Consider the following 24,933-nt stretch of genomic DNA (forward strand, 5'->3'; position numbering starts at 1 on the left):
CCTCAAGCTGATGTCTTTGCTCTTCAACACTTTAAAAAGGTTTTGGGCAGCAGATTTGCCTAATGCAATACGTTATTTGATTTCTTGACTACTGCTTCCATGAGTGTTGATAGTTGATCCAAGAAGAATGAAGTCCTTGAAACTTCAATCTTTTCTCCTTTGATAAGAATGTTGTATACTGGTCCAGTGGTAAGGATTTCTGTTTACTTTACAATGAGATGTAATCCATACCGAAGGCTGTGTTCTTTGATCTTCATCAGTAAATGTTTTAAGTCGCCTTCACTTCAGCAAGCAAGCTTGTATCATCTGCATATAGCAGGTTGTTAATGAGTCTTCCTCCAATCCTGATGCCACATTTTTCTTCATAGAACCCAGCTTCTCAGATTCTCTGCTCTACAGGTTGAGTAAGTATGGTTAAAGAATACAACCTTGTTGCACACCTGTTTAAATTTTAAACCATTCATTCAGTATTCCCATGTTCTGTCCAAACAACTGTTTCTTGGTCCAGGTACAGATTCCTCATGAGCACAATTAAGTTTTCCAGAATACTCATACTTCATACTTCATGAAGTTGTCCAAGGCTTGGCAGGATCACACAATTGAAAGCTTTTGTCTAGTCAATAAAGCACAGGTAAACATCTTTCTGATATTCTCTGCTTTCAGCCAAGATCCATAGGACATTAACAATGACGTCCTCGTTCCATGGCCTCTTCTGACTCTGGCTTGAAACTCTGGAAGTTCTCTGTCAATGTATGATTGTAGTCGTTTCTGTATTACCTTTAGTAAAACTACTCAAGAGACTGTCTAATGATTTTCGCATTCCATTGGGGTCACCTCTCTTTGGAATGGGCACAAATATGGATGTCTTCCAATCACTCGACCAGATAGTTGTCTTCTACATTTCTTGGCATAGATGAGTAAGTACCTCCTGTGCTGCCTCACTTTCTTGAAAGATTTCAATTTTTATTCCATCAATTCCTGGTGCCTCGTTCTTTGCCAATTCCTTCAGTGCACCTTGGACTTCCTCCTTCAGTATCACTGGCACTTGATCATATGCTACCTCTTGAAACGGCTGAACATTAACCATTTCCTTTTGGTACGGTGATTTTGTGTATTCCTTCCATCTTCTCTTGATGCTTTCTGCATCATTCAATAATTTGCCCAGAGAATCTTTCAATAACTAAAGTCGAGCCTTGAATTTTTTCATCAGTTCCTCCAGCTTGAGAAATGCTGAGTGGGTTCTTCCTTTTTGGTTTTCTGATTCCAGATTTTTGCACATTTTGTTGTAATATTTGGCTTTATCTTCTCAAGCTGATCTTTGAATTTTCTGTTCAGCTCTTGGACTTCCTCATTTCTTCCATTTGCTTTAGCATCTCTATGCTGGAGAGCAAGTTTCAGTGTCTCTTCTAACATCCATTTTGACCTTTTCCTTCTAGTCTTCTCAATGTCTACATAGGTCTGGTTAAAAGAGATGGGGATAAGATTTTTAAGATTCAACAGTGTGTAACTGTTTTGACTAATTGCGACTGTCACAATTGTAAAGTTAGAAGTTTTATAACAAAAATGGAGGAGCAGTTAATCTTACAGTCCAGAAACAAAGGATCCTAGGAACATCAAGGGAGAAGAGTGTAAGCAGAAGGCGGGACCTTATCCAGAGAAGCAGCGTCACCAGAGATGAGGACATGGAGAGAGGAAGCACCTGAGGACTCTAGATTCATGAGAAGAGAAGAATAAAAGATAGTGGCCATGAGGCAGACTTGCAGAATGTGGATATGCCTGATTAGTTTGTGTTTTGTTCTGTTTTTCCAAAAAAAAAAAAAAGAGCCAAAAAGTGAATAGAGAGCAGCACTGTTAACTACTGATGGAAGGGAATGTAATCATTGTGATGAAACATGTAGGTTTGTTGAATGTAGAATTGATGATCTGCCCTTTAAATTTTCACTCACTCCACAATAAAAACGTAAAAAGAAAGAAAGAAAAGTGAGGCAGCACAGGAGGCACTCACTCATCTATTCCAAATTTGGAAGAGATCTGGCCGACTGATTGGAAGAGATCCATATTTGTGCCCATTCCAGAGAGGTGACCCAATGGAATGCAGAAATCACTGCATTTTTTATCTTTGATATTTCATGCAAGTAAAGTTTTACTAAAAGTAATACAGAAACGGCTACAAGCGTACATTGACAGAGAACATACAAAGGTTCAAGCCAGATTCAGAAGAGGCTGTGGAACGAGGGATATCATTGTTCACATCCGATGGATCTTGGCTGAAAGCAAAGAATATCAGAAAGATGTTTATTTGTGCTTTATTGAGTATGCAAAGGCTGTGGATCAGAATTGAAGGAAGACTCATTGACAACCTACGATATGCAGATGATACAACCTTGCTTTCTGAAAGTGAAAAGGACTTTAAAAACATTTATTGATGAAGATCAAAGAGCGCAGCCTTCGGTATGGATTGCATCTCAATGTCAGGAAAACAAAAATCCTCACCATTGGACCAATAAACAACATTCTTATCAAAGAAGAAAAGATTAAAGTTGTCAAGGACTTTATTCTTCTTGGATCAACTACCAACACTCATGGAAACAGCAGTTAAGAAATCAAACGACGTATTGCATTAGGCAAATCTGCTGCACAAAACCTTTTTAAAGTGTTGAAGAGCAAAGACGTCAGCTTGAAGACTAAGGTGTGCCTGACCCAAGTCATGGTATTTTCAATAAACTCAAATGCATGCGATAACTGGACAGTGAATAAAGAAGAGCGTAGAAGAATTGATGCTTTTCAGTTATGGTGTTGGAGAATATTGAAAGTGCCATGGGCTGCCAAAAGAACAAACAGATCTGTGTTGGAACAAGCACAACCAGAGTGTTGGATAGCCAAACTTCGTCTCTCATACTTCTGAAATATTGTCAGGAGGGACCAGTCACTGGAGAATGATACCACGTTTGGTAAGATGGAGGATCAGAGAAAAAGAGGAAGACCCCCAGCGAGATGGATTGGCACAGTGGCAGCATCAGTGGGCTCAAGCGTGGCAATGATCGTCAGGTTGGCCCAGAATCGGGCAGTTTTTCATTCTCCTGTGCATAAGGTCGCTGAGTCAGTACCAACTCGATGGCACCTAATAACAACAACAACCTAAAATAAGTGCGTGATAAAGGCTCAAAGTGACTGGCTTACTAAGTTTTAAGAGGGAGTTTGTGTGGGGGAAGATAGTGTCTCCACTGAATAGTTTTCGTCTTGTCTAGATGCGTCTGGTTAAAAGAGATGGAAATAAGATTCTTATAATTCAATAGTAATTGTTATCATGACTAATTGCGACTGTCCTAATTGTAAAGGTAGAAATTTTATAACAAAAACACGGGAACCGTTAATCTTACAGTCCAGGAACAGAGATTCCTAGCAACATCAAAGGAGAAGAGCAAAAGCCAAATGCAGGACCTTATCCAGAGAAGCAGAGACACCAGAGATGGAGGCAGACATGGGGAAATGGAGAGAGGAAGCAGCTAAGGACTCTAGATTCATGGAAAGAGAGGGAGTGAAAACTGGGGGCCAGGAGGCCGACTTGCAGAATGTACCCTTTGGTGGTTTAAATTGTTACATATGTCTGAGTGTAAAAAAATAAAAGCTGAAAGGAATAGCGAGAAATATTGTTAACTGATGATACATGGAGTGGATTATAACCATAGTAATTAAACAATGTATGTGATTTGTTGAATGTAAAACTGATGATCTGCCCTGTAATACTTTTACTCAATTCACAATAAAAGCTTACAAATAAAGAAAGAAAATAAAATAAAGAAGGTTCTCTAGCCAAACAAAATTCATCTAGTAGCATATATTCCCATTCATTTTAGAGACAAATCCTTGATTTGGCAAAGAAGGCAAACACAAAATCATATATTGCAACAACAAGCAAACACTATTACATACACAATTTTGTATTACTATTAGTAACACACAAGTATTATTATAATAACCTACAAATGGATAAAAGACAGGCAAGATGAAGAGGTAGGGTAGGCAAAAGGGTACACTCATGATCATATATGATCATAGGTTTGGCACATATTTTTATATGCTGTAAATTTATCCATGTACACAGTAGAGCAAACAGGGCACAAAGAAATGTAGCCATAACCCTTGTGGGAATGGGGCACTGGACCTGGAAGTTTAGAACCATAGTCATAGGCTTTAAGGTCAACTGGAGGAGCACAGTCCACAAAAGCATAGTTCTACATCCTTTACTGAGTAGTGACTAAGGTCTTCAAAGCTTGAGAGCGACCACCTAAAGTGTAACTATTGGTAGAGATCAGAGCAAAGGGTTTAGAAAATCAAAGACACATGGAAATATAATTAGTCCATAAGACTAATGAACCACATGAACCTCAGCCTCCACAACTAGAGATCAGAACTAGAAAATGCATAGCTTCCATTGCTAACCGCTCTGAAAAGAGTACTAGAAAAGTATGGAACAAAACTCAAAATCATAAAAACATCAGGCTTAGTGATCTGACAGACTGGTTGGTGGAAACCCTGAGACTGTGGCTTTTACTCTTCAGAGCTAAAACTAAACTCACCCCTAGATTCAACTTGAAGTTAAACAGACAGACCTGTTAGGAGAACAGTAACAATAAGGAGGTATGCATTCTTCAGAACAATCTATCATATGAGATCAAGAGGGCAACATTTGCTCAGTAATAAAAGTTTAGAAGGTAAGAATGGATAGAAAAAGACAAATGTGTACAGGGGGTAGGTGAGACAAAGGCTAAGATATAGACAAGAATGTTGTTAAGTTTCATCGAGTTGGTTCTGACCCACAGTGACCCTTTATAGGGTCTCCGAGGAGCAGCTGGTGAGCTTGAACCACCGACCTTCCGGATCAAACAGACTTTACTATCTAGTGTATTAACCCACAAGCCACACAAAAACTGTAGACAAAAATGTTCATATGTTAATTGTTGAAGCTGGACGTTGAGTACAGAGGGCTTATACTCTTCTCTTGAATTCTATATAAGTTTAAAATTTTCCACATTTGAAAAAAATTTCAACAGTATACAATCATGTCAAGTTGCTTAAATATAAGAGTAAATTAACAATAACTATGAAAAGAATATTGTGATTTTTCATTCTATTGCACATAGGGTCATTATGGGTTGGACTTAATTTGACGACACCACCACCACTAACAATAAAATATAGAATCTTCACATATGAAAGGGCTTCAAGACGTTTGTAGAAAAATTCCGTTATATTTTAATTCCATTTTTCTACAAACTATTTGAAGCTGCCCCATATGAAAATGCAACAACATATGAAAATGCAGATCAAGGAGGGAAATATAACTATGAAATAACAATAAAGTTACTGTATTTGACAGTATTTGAAGCTATAGTTTATTAATTTGTTGGATCAACTCTGGTTGTTAAAACTCTGGTTGTTAATAACTCTGGTTATTAAAAAAGTGTTTTCTAAAACAGGAAATATAAAATTGACAGCTATCATTAATTAGGATGGCAAATCAAAAGCAAGAAAACCTACGGACTCCATATGTAAGAATATAAACAATGACAACCCCCCCCCATACAAGTAATTTTAAGAAAAATTATCATAGAAACTAGCAATATAAGTCATACAAAAACGAAAACCAAAACGAACTACTTGCATCACTCTCTCTTGTGGCAGCCAGCTTTAAGATATGTAATGATTTGGAAAAGCTGGCACAAAGTGGACCTCACAGCAGATTACAGCAGGGTTGTATATTACCTTTAAAAGACCCACACCAACACAGTATGAGACTATTTGACCATGACCTATCATCTACACGCCTGGTAAAACATCTCTAATATGTGCAGGAAGAATACTCGGAGAAGGAACGATGGCTATTCTCTATTAATAAGGCAAAAAAGAAAGCTTAAAGCATATCAAAAGTGGCACTACTAATACTATATTGACACAATACCAAGGATGTTACCTGGAAAGTTATACTGCATTTTAGAGCACAACTCAAGAATAAAGAAAAAAACAAAACAATGTCATTAAGTCAATTCTGACTCAGCAACCCTATACAGGATTTCCAAGACTGTAAATTTTAAGTGGGAACAGACAGCCCCATTGTTCTCCTATTGAGTGTCTGGTGGGTTTGAACCACCAGCCTTGTCGTTAGCCCAATGCCTACACCCACATCACCACAAAGTCTCCTTTCCTGAAGAGTTATTGTTGTTAAGTGCCGCTGAATTGGTTTCCAACTCACAGCTACCTTGTATATGGTATCCAAGGAGTGACTGTGAGTTTGAACCACCGACATTATGGTTCAAATCAACCTTTTGGTCCAGTGCATTATTATGCAGTGCTACACCAAGACTCTATATGACACATACAAGACTGTATCTATGCATGTTGTTGTTAAGTGCTGTTGAGTCAGTTCCAACTCACAGCAACCCTGTATAGGGTGTCCGAGGAGCAGCAGGTGAGCTTGAACCTCCGATCTTTCGGTTCAAACCGACTTTGCAGTCCAGCACATTAATCCAAAGAACCACACCAGGTATCCATGATATTTATGTATATATGAACATACATCACACTGTATGCCCATGATGTATTATTATTAACATCGATGAACCTACTGCCCAGCTTAAAAATAAGAAAAAATAGTAATCCTTCAAAATTATGGCATTCTTACACAGGACAATAAAGAGAAGAGATTAATCAGACCATTTTTTATAAGATCTCTCTATTAGCTTATTGAATCCTGTAATTTGTCCTATTATGGCACCTTTCTGAATCTCTTGCTCTTTTAAAATTACAGTAATTATTGTTAATGAGTAAAGCTGAATTTTATCCCAGAAGGGTTTTCTAGATTTATGTGTATGTAAAAATGACACTAAAACCTTTTAAACTCATTTTATAAAAAAGAAATGGCAGTTTACTGTTTGTATCCCTTTTAAATCAGATGGTTCCTTTACCCAAAAATACCAGATCATACCAAAACACATTTCTTAGTGACTAAGTTACATAAGGAGTTCTGGTGTGGCACTGCGGGTTAATGTGCCAGACTGCAAAGCTGTCTGAACTGCAAGGTCGGCGGTTCAAGCTCACCAGCTGCTCCTCGGAAACCTTATACAGGGTGGCTATGGGTCAGAATTGACTTGATGACACTTAACAATAAAGTTACATAAAGAATCCTGGTGTGGTGCTGCAGGATATTAGGCTGGACTGCAAGGTCAGTTTGCGTCGCAAGGTCAGCAGTTCAAACCCAACAGTAGCTCTTCAGAAACCTTACACTATGAGTCAGAACCAACTTGAGGGCACTTAACAACCACAAGTTATATAAGAACTTTATAGGTTCCTAAGAATAAGTAAATGGAGTCCTGGTGTGGCGCTGTGGGTTAATGCGCCAGACAGCAAAGCCATTTGCACTGCAAGGTCAGCGGTTCAAGCTCACCAGCTGCTCCTAGGAAACCCTATACAGGGTCGCTATGGGTCGGAACCGACTTGATGACACTTAACAACAACAACAACAATAAGTAATGGAAACACCTTTTTGCAATTACTCTGAACGCTCAACTTACAGGAATGTTTTCCTCTTCGGTTCAAAAGCCCTATCATCCAATCCATAGTTTTAAATGCACTAGATTTTCAAGAACAGAGCCATATGTTCATCGTAGTATACCTCCATGGAGGATTAACTAAATAAATGTTATAAACAAGCTCGTTGCTGTTAAGTGCCATTGAGTTGATTACGACTCATAGTAATCCTGTATAAGGTTTCCAAGGAGCAGCTGGTGGATTTGCACCACCAACTTTGCTGTTAGCAGTGCTTATTCTACAGCACCATACCAGGCCTCCATATAATAGCTAAATCTCAAGAAATAAATTTTACACAATCTCAATCCCAATGCAAAACTGTAAAGAGATGAGCGTGTTTCTCAAAATAAAAAAAATTTCGAAAGAGTAAAGTCAGAGACATTAATGATTTATTGTATTTCCTTATCATCTAATTGAAAATCTGTATTCAAATAACAAAAATAAGTTTGCAGAGAATGGAAAGAACAAAAAACAATAGATCCTAAAGTCCTCCTTATTGTGAAAATGCTCAAATGCAGTCATTGTTATTGTTGTTGTTAAGTGCTGGTCAAGTCAATTCCAACGCATAGCGACCCTGTATAGGATTTCAAAGACACCTTCAATTTCAAATTTATACCAACATTCATAAAAAATAAAAAATGTTGTCTCTCTCTATACACACACAGAGAGACTTTCAAATGATAACCAAATATACATAAATTGGTTCTATTTCAATAAGTTAACATCCTAAAATTGTACATATAATTTGTTATTATGCTTATTATGCTCATTTTCTATAGACAGGACACAGTGCACCATTCATCAGATTCTCAGGTTAAGTGACCCAAAAATCTTTTAAGAATCACCTGTCTAGATTATCAAAAGAACATCCATTTTTCCAATGGGATTCAGGTAAGCTTACTCAATTCAGATATTGTTCCTATATATTCATTTAGAGAGGACTCCTTACTACAAATTAGTTCTTCAAAGAATTTCTTTAACCCAGCCAAAAAGTTCCAATATCCATAAGAACATATAAAAACAATTCTCAGTTCTCACAAATAGCTATTCATAAAAGCCAAAAGAAAATGGAAAAGACAGCACAATCTATCACAACTGTTCACTCTGCTCCATACTCTTGCATTTTTCCATATTAAATTGTCTAAAAGACCTACACTTCCCTCGAAATGGAATACACTTTTAAGGAAAGTTCCTAGTTTTAATTCCAAATAATTGTCCTCATATGCACCCAGGCTATTTCAACAGGATCATCCTGGTTAATGTTGCCCCAAAGCAGGAACCATTCATTGAGTTATTGTTGTATGCCCTCAAATCAGTTCTGATTTGATACAGCAACCTGTATAGGATTTCCAAGAGTGGCTGGAAAGTTTGAACTGCCTACCTTGCAGTTAGCAATACACTCTTATCCTACAGTGCCATGCCAGGGCTCCTTGAGTAGGCATTTAATAAACATCTGTTGAATGGATGCAAGGAAGATCATTCTTTCCACTGATTTAAACTTAAGATGCCAGCCTCCATGTAGCTGCTCTGGTAAAATTAAGCTGTGAAATACTTCCTTCTCTCAAACACACAAACTGAAGTGTCAGAAATGCATTGTTTCCTTCAAAAATATTTAATAACATAGTCACGGGTATCCATTTCATACAGAACAGACTGACAAAATCCTAAACCACCAAAACCAAACCACTGCCATCATGCTCCATAGCATTTCTGAGACTATAAATCTCTCCCAGAGCGGACAGCCTCACCTTTCTCGGTCAGAGCAAATGGAAAATTTGAACCACTAACCTTGCATTTAGTAGCCCAACACTTAGCCCACTTGGACAACAGGGCTCTTTCATACTGGCAAGGACAACCTATATTCCAAATAAATACACATCTGACATGAAAAATCTCCCACAATTACAATCCAGGCAATGATACAAAGGAGCTTCAAAAAGTTTGTAGAAAAATGGAATTAAAAGATTATGGAATTTCCCCACAACTTCATGAAGCCCCCTCGTACACACTATCTTTCCAATATACTGAAATGCTTGACAAAAACTTCTTCAAACACCATGTATAGGTCATATGTTGTTGTTGTTAAGTGCCTTCGAGTCGATTCCGACCCATAGCGACCCTGTATAGGGTTTCCAAGGAGCAACTGGTTAGCCTGAACCACCGACCTTGCAGTTCAAACAGCTGGTGCAGTAGCCTACAGCACACCAGGAATCCGCATAGGGCATACAGTACAGGATTATTGTTGGTAAGTGTAGTCGTATTGATTCTGATACAGCAACCCTATACAGGGTTTCCGAGGAGCAGATGGTGAGTTTGAACCATCAACCTTTAGGTTAGCAGTCCAGTGCTTATCCTATAGTGCCACATTAGGGCTGGATTGCTGTTAAGTGCCATCGAGTCGGTTCACTCATAGCAACTCTGTATAGGGTTTCCAAGAAGTGGCTGGTGAGTTTGAATTGCCAACCTAGAGTTTCAAACTGACTTGCAGTCCAGTGTTTACCTACAGTACCACACTAGAAATGGATTGTTGTTGTTGTTAAGTACCATCCAGTCGTTTCTGACTCATAGCAACCCTGTATGGGATTTCTGAGAAGCAGCTGGTGAGCTTTTACTGCAGACCTTGTAATTCATACCAATTTTGCAATCCAGCACATTAACCCATAACCTGTTGCACCATACCAGGACTGGATTATTGTTGTTATTGTTAAGTGTCTACAAGTCGATTTCAACTCATAGCAACACTGTATAGCATTTCCTAGGAGCAGCTTGTAAGCTTGAACTGCCGACCTTGTGGTTCATAATGACCTTGCAGTCCAACGCATTAACTCACAGCACCACACCAGGGCTGTATTAGCAGTCAATAAACTTGGGTTTTACTCCCTATTTTACCAATTTAATATATGACTTTAAGGAGCTCTGGTAGGGTAGTGGTTACGAATCAGGCTGCTAATCTCATGGTCAGCAGTTTGAAACTATCAGCAGTTCCGCGGGAGAAAGATGAGGCTTTCTGCTCCGGTAGAGATTTGCAGCCTCAGAAACCCTGTGCAGGGTCACTAAGAGTCGGAACTGACTCCACGGTACTTAACAACAATATATGACTTTGGTCATTATTTCTTTGTATTTCAGTTCTTATTCTGTAAAACAGTAGAACATCTACCCTATCACAGAGACTTCATATCACAAGAAATTGAAAGAGCACTATAAAATTATAAAAGTTTTATTCTATTATAAAATGCTAATACAAACAAGCTATCCAAAAAAGTCACCTATTCTTTAGATTCACAGCAATTATTTAAAGATATTCTGGACCTTCACTCAGAGGCACAAACAATTCTGAAAACTACAATTGGTCTGAAGTCTCTCTCCTCCCTGACCCCACACATAAGCTATTTTGTCTGGTATACTGCCATTACTGGCCTTTCCCAATAAATAATAAAGTGCTCCCAGGCTCTAAAATACTTTGACAGGCATAACAACTTGCAGAAAATACGCCAACATTTATTTTATTTTAAAATAAGGTAACTTGCAAGGGAAACTCCATTATACTTATATAAACACGGGATGAGCCTTCAGAAACAATCTCCATCCTTGCATACAAATACTGCCGTTATACACCAACAGACACCTGTCTTCTAGGCCATAACGTCTCGTCCATGGTCAAATCAGCCAGCGAAATGTATTAAACTTCTAATATTAAGATCATTCTGCCGTTCCTATATACAGTTTATCATGTCAGAGACACCACGGATCTTTCCATCCAGGTAAACTACCTTCTGAACATCATCTCCCCTACACCTCTTATCCCTTAAACAGATACAAACTAGACTACAGGGGATGCTCCAATCTTGCCCACACACAAAACGAACCTGTCAGGGGCACAGCCGACTCCGCCTCCACTGGCTTACTTTCCCGCCCCCTCCTCCAAGCCAGGAGCCGGCCTGTCAGGGACACCCCTTCACTCCCGCCAGGAGGGACTTCCCGGTAAGCTCAGGATCCCCTTCCCTGCTCTCCCCTCCCCCATCCTTACCACCTCTCTCCCGGAGGTCCAGATCCAGGAGATGTCAGCAGCTCCCAGAAAGCCAAGGCTTGGCTCTCTGAGAGAGTACTTAGGCCCAAAGGCCTCCCCAGGCCCTTCTACTCACCGTGTCAGAGGCCGAGGCCGAAAGAGATGAGAGTGCAGGGAGGTGAGGAGGAGGGGGCGGCCGCCACCAGGCTCCTCCGCTTCCCTTGGTCCACTGCAGATCCTCCCGCTTGTCAAGAGACGGACGGCGGGTGAGCCGACTGGCGGAAATGTGAGAGGGAAGAAGGGAAAGGCGTAGGGCTAAGGAGGGAAACTGAGGGGAGGCGGGTCCCACAACCAAAACGGGGATCTTCTCCCCCTCCGCAAAGCGAGCCCAAAATGGCGGCGGCGGCGGCAGAGCGGCGGCGGCGGCGGCGGCGGCAGCTCCTCCGGAGGGAGGGAGCGAAGGGCGCCTCGTGCCCCCCCCCACCTCCCACTCCTCCCTCCTCGCGTTCTCCCCCCAAACCCACCCCCCCGCACCCGCTAGTCCAACTCGGGCCGTGAAGTGCGCACGCCCGCCCGCACGCGCCAGAGTGTATCTGGGCTCTTCACTCGCCGCTCCCACTACCACCACCTTCGCCCGCCCCGCGCGGCCCCTGGCCCATACGCGCTCGCTCTGGAGCGCCTCCTCTCGCGGTCCTCTGAATCCCCTCGGCCCCTGTCAAAGTCGGCTCTGGCGCGGGCCCTCACGCGTACCTTTAGAGGCGCGAGCCCAAGCCACCTCCTCTTCTTTCCTCCCCCCTCCCCGCCCCCACTGCCACCAACCGCCGCCACGGCCGCCGCCTCCTCCTCCGGCCCCCCCACCCCCCACCCCTCGCGCGTGCGCCTCCCACAATCCCCCCCGCGGGACTGTTCCATTCCTGTTGGCTGCCGGGGCGGGGGACAAAAGGACAGGCGAGAGCAGCCCGGGCTTGCGGTTATGACTGGAATTACGCAGGTGGTAGGCAGAGACCTATACTTACCTACCTCTCCAGGCTCATTGCCGCGGCCTCGTAGCTCGTTTCTCTCCTCCTTTTGCCGGCCTTGGTGAGCAGGTTGGGGGTGGCCTTGCGCCCCTTCGCCGGCAGGTGGTTGGAGGCCGCGGCGGCTGCGCGTTAAGTAGCTTCCTGCAGTCCGAATTGAGCGTTTTTCCCCGTGGCGAACCTGCGCTGTGGAGGCTGTGGCTTAAAAGGTCTGCAGTTCACCGCTTCAGGAGAACCGGTCCCCGATTTGCGGTGAGGGAATGATCTGGCCTGGGGGTTATACCGATGAGGGAAAAGAGCAGGACTCCGAACTCTATGAAGTAGGGGGAGAGGTTGGTAGTGTTGACTCCCGTCCTAGGAAGCGTCCTCCCGGGCTCTGAGCTGCTGACCTCTGGGATCATGTAAGAACTGGCGCGAATAGGCTATGCTTTTTTTTTTAATTTAAATAACGAAGACACTTTAGAATTTTACCGTACTCACTACACTTGATAGTGTTTCTGTGCACTCTCCTCACCACTTATGAATGGTACAACTCAAGTTTCTTCAGATAGCCTGATGTTAGAGGGTAAAGAAACCATGGATTTCTAGTTCGTTTCAGGACGCGACCTCCCACGTCTTGTGTCACTTTCAACACGTTAGTTTTCTTAATTCCAATCAATAAAAAAAACCAAAACTGGCAATAAAAAAATAATTCACTCCAAATCTGCCTTAAGAGCTGTGTGAAATAATATATGTAAAATAAAATTCGCTCCTAGGCACAATGAAAGTGCAGAGTAGTATTAGAGTATCGTTTATAGTGTTTTTGGTGTTGATAAGGTTTATGGGTGTAATTAGTAGTCTGTGTTCTTCTCTTCCAAGTCGCTAATAAATGCAAAACTAGGTTGATCCGGTTCCTGTAACTGCTAAATAGTTTCTCAAAATTGTACGTGTTGTTAAGTGCCATTGAGTTGGTTCCAACTTATAGTGACCCTGTCTGTTTTTTTCTCTTTGAATTCAAGAGCACTAGGGGAGCCCTGGTGGCTTAGTAGTTAAGTGCGCAGGTGCTAACCACAAAGTCAGAGGTTGGAACCCGCCAGGCAATCTGTGGGAGAAAGATGTGACAGCTTCTATAAAGATTGCTGTTCTTGTTAAGTGCTGACTAGTTGGGTCTGACTCGTAGAGACCCTGTCTGTATAAGATTTCCTAGGAGTGGCTGGTGGGTTTGCACCACAGACCTTGGGTTTAGCAGTCCAGTACTTATCCAACGGTATCACACAGCTTTGAAAACCTTGTGGGGCACTTCTACTATGTCCTAATGGGTCCTTTGAGTCTGACTCTATGGCAGTGGATTTGATATAGGCTATTAAAATCCACAAATAATTCCAAGATTTATCTAATCTTGTAGTTTAGGTGCTGTAGGATAAGCAACAACAAAAGAGTAAAGCAGAATAAATTGGGAGAGGACTCTTACTTGGATTTCGTTTTCCCTCACATATAGGGATCCAGGGAATGGTTTGAAAATCACTAGACTGGATTGATCTCAAACTCCTAAATCAGGCTCCAAATCTCAAAGAGACCACTCCTAATTGGAGTCCTGGTGTGGCACTGTGGGTTAATGCGCCAAACTGCAAAGCCGTTTGAACCACAAGATCAAGATCAGCGGTTCAAACTCACCAGCTGCTCCTCAGAAACCCTATACAGGGTCGCTGTGGGTCGGAACTGACTCAACGGCACTTCACAGCAACAACAAATTTGGCTCTAAAGAGTCCTGGTGTGGCACTGTGGGCTAATGTGTCAGACTACAAAGTCGTTTGGACTGAAAAATCGGTGGTTCAAGCTCATCAGCTGTGCCTTGGAAACCCTTTACAGGGTTGCTATGGGTCGGAATTGACTCGATGGCACTTAACAACAACAACAGTTGGGCTCTAATAAACAAATAAATAAACCCGTTTGCAGCAAGTCTGTTCTGAGTCATAGCCACCCTATAACACAGAATAGAACTGCCGCATAGAATTTCCAAGATGGTAATCTTTTCCTGGACTCCTCATGTGGCACTGTAGGATCAGCATTGGAGTGTGAACCACAAGGTTAGCAGTTCAAACCCACCAGCCACTCTTCCAAAACCCTATAAAGGCTTGCTGAACCAGAACTGACTCGTTGACATTTAACAACAATCTTTCCAGAAGCACACTGCCACATCTTTCTACCTTGGAGTGGCTGGTGGGTTCAAATTGCTAACCATTTTGTTAGGAACCAAACTCTTAACCTCTATTCCACCAGGACTGGGTGGGTGTTTTTTTTTTTAACTTTTTATTGTGGATTGAGTGAAGGTTTACAGAACAGAAGATCAGTACTAAATTGAACAAATGATATACTTTGTGTCATTTCAATGATTGTAATACATTCCATGTGCCATTAGTTAACAGTATTTACCTCTATTCCCTTTATTTTTTCCCTCCCTCCCACCGCCCCCCCCCAACTCCCCAACTGCCCTGTAACCATCATTTAGCAAGAAAAATATTTTCTTAATACACAGGACTTTTTTTATTTTATTTTATTTTATTTTAGAGCTTTTATTGTGAATTGAATGAGAGTTTACAGGGCAGATCATCAGTTTTGTACTCAACCAATCGTAGTTTGTTTCATAGCAATGATTACAATCCCCTTCATGCACCATCGATTCACAGTATTGGCCTCTAGTTTCCCACTTTTTTTTTTTTTTTTTTTGATGTGCACAAAACACACAGAAAATATGTAATCGTTTAAACAACCAAAGGGCACTTTTTGCAAGCCAGCCTCCTGCCCAACAGCACACAGCCTTTCTCATTCCATAGGTTCAGAGTCCTCAGCTGTTTTCTCTCTCTTTGCCATTACCTCTGCTTCCCCTGGTGTCCCTGCTTCTCTGGTTAGGATCCCATGCTCCACTCATGCTCTTCCCTCTAGATGGTCCTAGGGTAATCTGTTCCTGAATTAACTACTACCCACATTTTGTTACACGTCTACAGACTGCAGAATGTGCCCTTTTTGTTATACACTTTCCACCTTTACAGTTGTGACCGTCGTAACTAGACGTGATAACAATTTTCACTCTTGAATCAAAAGAATCCTATCCCCATCTTCCCCCATCTCCTTTCACTAGACCCATGTAGACAAGAGGAAAACTACTGAGTGGGGATTCTGCCTACCCCCTCGCTCTGAAACTAAGCGCACACTTGAAAACTTTTAAGCCAGCCACTTCATACGTTTATAACCCTCCGTTTTTGGTAGTGTCTAGGTTGCCAGTGTCTATCAACCCTTTGTACTGAGGGGTTAGGCTTGATCCGTGATGTGAAGATTCCTTCACTCTCCATTTGAATTTTGAGTAACTACTCAAGGTCAAGTTGATCCAGTTGTAGCAATTTGTACTTGCTTCCTGTATAAAACATCATCAACAAACCATCCAAGCTAGGTCAAATGGGTATTATCTGCAAGTTTGGGTATTCTTGCACACCTCCCCTGCCTTCAGATCAGCGGGACACTTTACTCTCACTCTAGCCCCCAGTGGCTAGGTCATGAGTTCCCAAGTCTCCCTAAACTTCTCACCAAGCAGCCCTTCCTCTTCTCTCTTTCATCTCATGGTTGACGGGTGTCTATGGAACATGTCTTTCATTGCTGCCTTTCCCCCACTTCCGCTCACAAGTTGAACAGTGCATCACCAAGCTTACAAGATTGCTCATGTGTTCCCTTTGAGTTTCAGTCTTGGAATAAAGTTTCTCCTAAAGAACTAACTTTTCATGCCTTGATGGCTCCCAGGTGAACAGCTTGCTCCTCTAGCCCCTCTGAGTTGGTCTACATGCCCTGTCATGTGGGAATGTCCCACCTCAGAAGGTTCTTAAACCACCAGGACTTCCAAAGGGCAATAAACTCTTGTTACCCTCATGGGAGCATGGGAGCTCTAGAGGATAAGCACTGGGTTACAGACCAAAAGAGTGGTGGTGGTTTGAGCCCAACAACTGCTCCATGGGAGAAAGATAAGGTTTTCTGCTCTTGCAAAAATTCACAGCCTTGGAAACCATATACAGAGTCACTATGAGCTGGAACCAACTTAAGGCACTTAACAATTTTCCCTCTTACTATATTTCAAAGTATTAATTTTTTTTTTTTTAAGGTAAAAAGGAAATCAATCTTAATTATCTCACCATATATTTGCTTTTCCAAACCATCTTAAATCCCACCTCTTTCATGAAGCCTACTTAGGTTTACATTTATTTCCTTGTTTCAGGTATTTCATGTGTATTACCCAACCAGCAACTTTTTTATTCTAGGGCAAGAACCATGTCTAACATTTCTTTTACAGGCTTTTATAACCTCTAATGCAGAGCATATCTTTGAAATACTGAGATGAATATTGTTGTTGTTGTTGTTGTTAAGTGCCGTTGAGTCGGTTCTGACCCATAGCGACCCTGTACAGATGAATATTAGATACTGAAAATGCCAGAAGTAAAAGAAAATTAACATTTTTGGAATTACATGTTTTTTGTTTAATCCTCACAATAAACAACACTGAGATAGACAATCATATACCCATTAAAACAGTAAACAGATGAGACTCAGAAAAAGTTAAGTAACTTGATATTTAGACCTTAGTTTACCTTTCCCTGAAAACCTAACTTTTTCTAACAATATACCATATTGCCATCATAGCAGAATTTCTCATCAACATAATTGCACATGCAACAGAAAAAGAAACATTTTAAATCAAACTTCACTGTACCAGTGTATAAAGTTATAATGGTCTCTTCTGCCTTCAAGTAGCTTTCAATAACTATACTGATATCATAATTTGTCAATAAGTAAAGGCAAATAGTACAGTATACTAATTTCCTGTGTATGCCCCAGAGACTAAAATATATCAAGGAGTCAGTAAAATGAACTCACAAAATTCACTGAACCAAGGAAGATGCAGAAAGCAAAATAATGTGTCCCACCCCCACCCCCCACCCAGCAAAGATATCCATGTCGTAATCCCAACAATTTATTACTATATGCATGAAAGGGAGTTCTTTTGCAGATGGATAATATCAAGTTTGCTAATCTGCTGATTTTAAAATAGGGAGATTATCTGGATAGACCCAATGTAATCACAGGTTCCTTGAAAGATGGAATAGGGTGGTAAGAAAATAGTGTCGAAATAATGCAATGTGAGAAAGACTGTCGAAATAATGCAATGTGAGAAAGACTGAAAAGACCACTGGTGACTTTGAAAATGAAACAGAGCTTGAGTCAAGGATTGTGTGCACCCTTTTGAAGCTGGATAAAACAAGATAACTGATTCCCTTGACAGCCTCCAGAAAGGAATGCAGCCCTATCAACATCTTGATTTTAGTTCTGTAAGACCCATTTGACTTCTGAAGTACCTAATTGTAAGACACTGAAATTGTATACTTTTGATACCAGTTGCTCCTCAGAAACCTTATACAGAGTCGCTATGGGTCAGAATCAACTCAACAGCACTTAACAACAACAACAAAATGCATTTGTTAAATGCTATGATTCCAATTCAAAGCAACCCTGTATAGGTTTCCAAGTAGCAGTTGGTGGATTTGAACTGACAGCCTTATTGTTAGCAGCTCAGTGCTTATCCTACAGAGCCACACCAGGATTCCATTTAGTTAGTGGTAATTTGTAACAACAGCAATCGGAAACTAATACAGGAGAGCCAAATCATGACTAACCTCCAACTGCCTTGGATTGTAGTTTTTTGCTTTAATTTAAACAAGGGTGTGGTTTAACTGAGGTTTTTCTCCAGGCATAGTTATAGACACTAAGCTAAGCTGCATAGATATCCTGTATTTCCCAACTGCTCTGTTTCTCTTGACATCAATTTTCAAGCTGTAAATAGACAGGTGGGCTCTATGGTATTGCTATACCGCTGCAGTGTTAGTTGAGCTGTCATCTGACTCACTAGAGTAAAAATAATTAAACATTTATTTCATGGCACTTTCTTGCTGGAATGTTGTCTAAATGCAATGTAGATAGACAGAGGTAGATATTCAATGTAATCTTTTAAAATAAGGTTTCAAATGTTAAAATTTGTAAAGATACAACTACTGGAATATGGTCAGAGTTGATTTTACATTGGACAAGTTAATGGATAAATGTTACATAAGCATCCAAACCTAAAAAAAAAAAACCCACTGCCATCAAGCTGATTCCAACTCATGTCGACCCTATATAGTATTTTCAGGACTGCAAAATTTTACGGGAACAGATAACCTCACCTTTCTCCTGTTGAACATCTGGTTGGTTTAAACTACTGACCTTGAAGTTAGCAGCAATGAGTCTATAAATCATATTTCTATTTAACAAGGGGAAATTTGAATTTTTTCTTTCAATACTAAATATTTAAACTCATGTTTCCAATGATTGCCTTTTGTTTTTGGAGTTGCCCTTGAGTTAGCTCTTACTATACCTGTACATGTGACAGAACACAATATTGCCCAGTCCTATACCATCTTCATAATCATTGGTATGTTGAAGTCTACTATTTGAGCTGTTGTATAGTGATGGTGATGTGTCGCAGAATCGCTTCCAACTCACAGCGACCTTACGTAGGGTTTCCGAGGCTGCAAATCTTTATGGGAGCAGAAAGCCTCACCTTTCTCTGGCAGAATGGGTAATAATTTAGAACTGCTGACCTTGAGATTAGCAGCCCGACTCATAACAACTACACTACCAGAGTTCCTTGGAACTGTTGTATAGTGCCGTCCAACCTAGAGAGCTAATCATCTACCACTATATCAAATGACAGTCTATTGTGATCCACAAGGTTTTCACTGTCTAGCTTCTATAAGTAGATCACCAGGCCTTTTATCATTGTCTATCTTATTCTGGAAGCTCTGCTGAAACTTTCCTATTATGTATGACTCTACTCCTATTTGAAGAGCCCTGGTGTGGCACTGTTGGCTAATGCGTCAGACTGCAAAGTCATTTGAATTTCAAGGTTGGTGGTTCAAGCTCACCAGCTGCTCCTGGGAAACCCTATACAGGGTAGCTATGGGTTGGAATCGACTCAACAGCACTTCACAACAACAACTCCTATTTGAAATACTGGTGGCGAAGCTTTCATCATCATAGCTTTGTGTAAGACCCCACAGTATGACAAACTAACAGGTGATAAGATTGCCGTTTAGCAGAGTATATAGCTCTGGTAGCGTAGTGGTTACGAATCGGGCTGCTAACCTCACAGTCAGCAGTTCAAAACTACCAGCTGTTCTGTGGGAGACAGATGAGGCTTTCTGCGCCCGTAAAGATTTACAGCCTCGGAAACCCTGTATGGGGTCGCTATGAGTCAGAACCGACTCCATGGCACATAACAACAACATATTCCAGACTGTCTAGGTTAAAAGTTGAGCTTTTCTACTTGGTAGCTGTGTAAGCTTGGATGTTGTTGTTGTTGTTAAGTGCCGTCGAGTCGGTTCCGACCCATAGCGACCCTGTACAGGGTTTCCGAGGGTGTAAATCCTTACGGGAGTAGAAAGCCTCATCTTTCTCCCGCGGAGCGGCTGGTAGTTTCGAACCGCTGACCTTAAGGTTCGCAGCCCGATTCGTAACCACTACGCTACCAGAGCTCCTTGTAAGCTTGGATAGAGACTTAATAATAATAAGCTGATATTTTAAAGTCATGTAATTCTTAAAACAGTCCTATGATTTAGATACTATCATATCCATGTTACAGTGAGGAAACATACTTAAGGTCACACAACTGGTATATGGATGAGCTGGGTTTCAGATCTAGTTAGATTCGTGAGTCTATGCCTTTAATTATTTTACCATTTTTACCTCTCTGTTAAATGAAGATAATAATAGTACCTACCTCATAAGATGTTCTGTTGCAACCATTTTTTCTTATGTTTTTAATTTATCTTTAGCAAAATGTTACTTACATGTGATACCAATGATATTGTTCAATGATACCCACATTGTACTATATCACCACTCTTTGGAATGAGCACAAATACAGATCTCTTCCAATTGCTCATTCAGGTAGCTGTCTTCCAAATTGTTTGGCATAGATGACTGAGTGCCCCCAGTGCTGCATCAGTTTTTTAAAAGATTTCAATTTATATTTTATCAATTTCTGGAGCCTTGTTTTTTTGCCAGTACCTTTAATGCAGCTTGGACTTTTTAGTACAATTGATTATTGATCATATGCTGCCTCTCTATGGTTGAACATTGATCTTTACTTTTGGTACAGTGACTCTGTGCATACCTTCTATCTTCTTTTGATGCTTTCTGCATCATTCAGTATTTTGCCCTTAGAATCCTTCAATATTGCAAGTCGAAGCTTGAGTTTTTCTTGTTCTTTCAGCTTGAGAATGCTGAGCATTTTCTTCCCTTTTGGTTTTCTAACTTCAGGTTTTGCACATTTCATTATAACACTTTGTCTTCTCAAGCTGCTGTTTGAAATTTTCTGTTCAACTCTTTTAGTTCATCTCTTAACTTTAGCTTCTCTTTGTTCAAGAACAACTTCTAGAGTCTCTTCTGACATTCACTTTGGTCTTTTCTTTATTTGTTGTGTTATGTTCTTGATATCATCCCACAACTCTTCCAGTTTTCAGTCGTTAGTATCTAACACATCAAATCATTTCTTCAGATGAAGATGAGAGGCTAAATCCTTCAGTATGGATTGATTCTCATTGTAAAATAATATGAAAATCCTCAAAACTGGACCCATAAATAACATCATGTTAAATGGAGAAAAGATAGAAGTTGTCAAAGACTAAATTTTGCTTTTCCATAACCAACACTTATGGAAGCAGATGTCAAGAAATCAAAATATCTCTTTAGAGTATTAAAGAACAAAGATGTCAGTTTTAGATCTAAGGTGTGCCCCAACCCAGCCATAGTATTTTCAATGGCCTCATATGCATGTGAAAGTTGGGCATTGAATAAAGAAGACCTTAGGAGAATGGATGCATTTGAATTATGGTGTTGGAGAAAACTACTGAAAGTACTATGGGCTGCCAGAAGAACAAACAAATCTGTCTTGGAAAAAGTGACCACACATAACATCCACAAAGACAATGTTCTCCATCCTGCTTTGAGCAGTGTCTGGAATCTTAAAAGCTCATCATCTGCCATCTAAGGTGCAGCAATTGATCTCTCCATGTGCAGAAGAAAGAAGAGTGACAAGCACTGAAGATGCTTTGAGTCAATTAGTCCAATGGACTAATAGAGTATTTAAACATCAGTCTCCAAGACCAGAACTATATGGTACCCAGGTATCACTACCAACTGCTCTGAAAGGGATCACATTAGATATTTCTGTATAGAGTGGGAGAAAATGTGGAACAAAACACAAAATTATTTAAAAAAAAAAAAAAAAAAAAATTGCCTTACTAATCAGAAAGAGACTGGAGGAATCTGACACTATGGCCCTCTACCACTCTTCTTGTTTGTAAAAGAATTTACCCTCGTGGCCCAGTTTTCAACCAAGCAGTAGAAAGATACGTAAGGGGGACAACAACACTAGTAAGGTGTGCTCACCATGGAATGGTCAGTCATTCAAAATCAAAAGGGCAACATTTACTTAAGGACAAAGTTCAGAAGGATTGGAAAGATGGGTGAAATGGAACCACAGGGAAGAAGTAGGATAATCCTTGTTGCATGGAGGGGATTGCAATCATTGAAATGAAACAAAATGTATGATTTGTTGAATGTAAACTTTTGATCTTATCTACCTCTCAGGCAGCGGGAGGAAGAGTGGTGGCAGAAAGAAGAGTCTCTCGTGCAGAGAGAGCAAAGGTGTCTGTGGAACACGGAGGCCATTAGCAAGGATGTTTTAAGAGTTTTATTAATCAAGATAAAAGAAACAGAAGATGAAGATGAAATTAAAATCTTTTATGCAGAAATATGAACAAAAAAATCAGACATTTTGGAATGTTGAACTGATGGGATGACAGTCAGAGGTTCTTGCCTGACCATCCTTACCTTGTATATGAAGAAACTACCCAGTATCTTTATTTTATGGTGTTTTCATCTGGAAGCAGAACAGAAAGGGGCTTTAATGGAACAAATAGTACATCAAGTCATTGTCATGCAGTTTATTAGGGAAATGGCCAGGAACGCTCATGTGGACCCAAGAGGGTGTTTTCCGTTTATTTTTCCAGAAAACCAAAGCAGAAGAAGAAGGTCATTTTGAAGCATTCCAAAATGAACTTGAATCTTTCAAGTCAGGAATAAGACTTTGTTCTCAATCACAGAGTTTTCAATCGATGATGATTCAGAATCATGTTCTCCATTCTGGTGGTGGACCTATAGGTTTATTAGAATCCTTACCACAGAATCCCGATCCTCTCCAGTATTCTACCATCACAGCTCTATGCAGTTTAAGCTCAGTGCTACCCAAAGAAGATGATGAGCCCAAAATGATGGACACTGTGATTTGGCCAAGAATGCTGAGGCTGAGGACTGTTTTGCTGCAGGAAAGGAGGGGCTTAGCCATTTTCTTGATACTTTTATGGGTGCTGCTCATTATTTTTGTTCAGGTTTTGATGGAAGGGTGGGGGGAAGTACTGAAATCCTTTGTAATTTTTCTTTTTTAATGTGCTGCTAGTTTTATTTTGTCTGTTTTGTTTTCTGGAAGAGAGGAATGGTAACGTAATTTGTAAGAAGTCAAACTTGATGTTTTTTGGCTACTAAATTCACCTTTGATCTTATTCCCAATTTCTAGGATCAAAGTTAAGAAAATCTGCACAAATTTCATGTTTACAAGAAATCATTGATTTTAGGAACCATCTGTTGCAGTCCCCTTATTCTATGAAACGACACCTGTACTGCTCTACAAAATGACTCAAGATAAAAATGTACCTGTAGGGGAACAAACAAGATGGCAGATTGGGTGGAAGTGCAGTGAAGAGCTCTATCAGCAACAACACAGAATACCAGACCAAGCATGCTCAGGGCATGGTGCCAGAACTCTGAACGACATATAAAAGAATATTTAGAAGGTTGGGAGGCTTACAGCTAGGGGAATTTGTAGCAGAAGCAAGAAATCCAGTGCTTTCTAATTCAAGATGTTCAACTGCTCCCGGAGCCGCCATCTTGGGTGAGACCGAACTGGGGAAGGATCAGAGCAGCCACGGACACCTGACAGAACCACAGAGATAAAGGTGTGGCCATTCTTTTTTTTGGTATCTGTTCATTGGTCTCTTGCTGTCTGCGCACCTCCATTCTGGTGACTAGAGGTGGAGCCTAAGCAGGTGGACACCCCTGGAGGTTACTACTATGCACACAGATCTCTTCGAAATTTAAAGTGACAGTTTCCACTTAAAACCAAATGGCCAAGCTGGCCCTAAACTGTTCATCACTAGGAAAAAGGCCTGAACGGGGATTGTGGAGAGGGACAGGCAGACTAAAAAGGAAATAGGCCGAAAATTAAATCCTGAGTTATGTTACAATAACCAACAGTGGCATCTTGAAATTTTTCAGAAAGAGTGAAAAGGGAAGCCCATCTCCTGATCACATCTACCTGGAGGCGTCAGAAAACATAAGAAATACCAAAATATACACCCATCTAAGTAATAAGGCCACAGATAAATAATGATGCATGCTCAGCCTTGGAACAACAGAGCTCTGGGATACAAGGATCTAGGTATAGCTTGAAGAGGGGAAATAATACTAAAATCTTTGACTGCCTTATGAATATTAGTTTCCCTTGCCTACTATTGTAAAATAGACACTTGAATGGGATAGAAAGGAATGTTGGGAAACATGATTAGAGAAAACCTGTAAGCCCACATTCAGCCTATAATTGATTGGAATACCTAAAAGGGGTTCTACAACTTGCCCAGTGAAATAGGCCTCATGCAAAGCCTTTATAGAGTATAGGATCTTAGGTGGAATCCTGAGTCTCATCCACAACCTTTTGAGGTGGAACATTCCCACTAGCAAGCACAAGAAGACCAGCCTGGGACAGCTACATTGACAGATGATACATCTTCAAAGAAAGATCATCAGGAAAAACAAAAATGTCAGCATGACTGGCTGCTACAAGAATAAGCAAGCTGTTCACCAGGAAGACAAAGCTAACAATCAAGTGGGAAGAAGCGGAATACCTAAAAAGGGTTCTAGAACTTGCCCAGTGAAATAGGCCTCGTGCAAAGCCTTTATAGATTATCGGATCCTAGGTGGAATCCTGAGTCCCATTCAGAACCATATGAGGTGGAACATTTTCACTAGAAAAGACAAACAGACCAGACTGGAACAGCTAGAGTGACAGAAGATACACCTTCAAAGAAATATCATCAGGTAAAACAAAAATGTCAGCATGACTGGCTACTACAAAAGTAAGCAGGCTGTTCG

At 40.7% G+C, this 24,933-nt stretch overlaps 1 protein-coding gene and 2 pseudogenes across 1 annotated transcript in view; 2 read left to right on the forward strand and 1 right to left on the reverse strand.

The window, feature by feature from the left end:
* ASH1L (ash1 (absent, small, or homeotic)-like (Drosophila)) overlaps nucleotides 1-12,087 on the reverse strand; it is a 329,236-nt gene extending 317,149 nt beyond the window's left edge. Inside the window, exon 1 of the mRNA XM_006861559.1 lies at nucleotides 11,730-12,087. The gene's annotated coding sequence lies outside the window, so the exon portion shown is untranslated. The remainder of the gene's footprint in view (nucleotides 1-11,729) is intronic.
* On the forward strand, nucleotides 11,878-12,643 carry LOC102814415 (annotated as a pseudogene).
* A 5,118-nt stretch (nucleotides 12,644-17,761) lies between these two features.
* On the forward strand, nucleotides 17,762-23,314 carry LOC102814804 (annotated as a pseudogene).
* Nucleotides 23,315-24,933: the final 1,619 nt, after the last annotated feature.

The sequence above is a fragment of the Chrysochloris asiatica genome, unplaced genomic scaffold, assembly GCF_000296735.1.
Source record: "Chrysochloris asiatica unplaced genomic scaffold, ChrAsi1.0 scaffold00042, whole genome shotgun sequence".
Lineage (NCBI taxonomy): Eukaryota > Metazoa > Chordata > Mammalia > Afrosoricida > Chrysochloridae > Chrysochloris > Chrysochloris asiatica.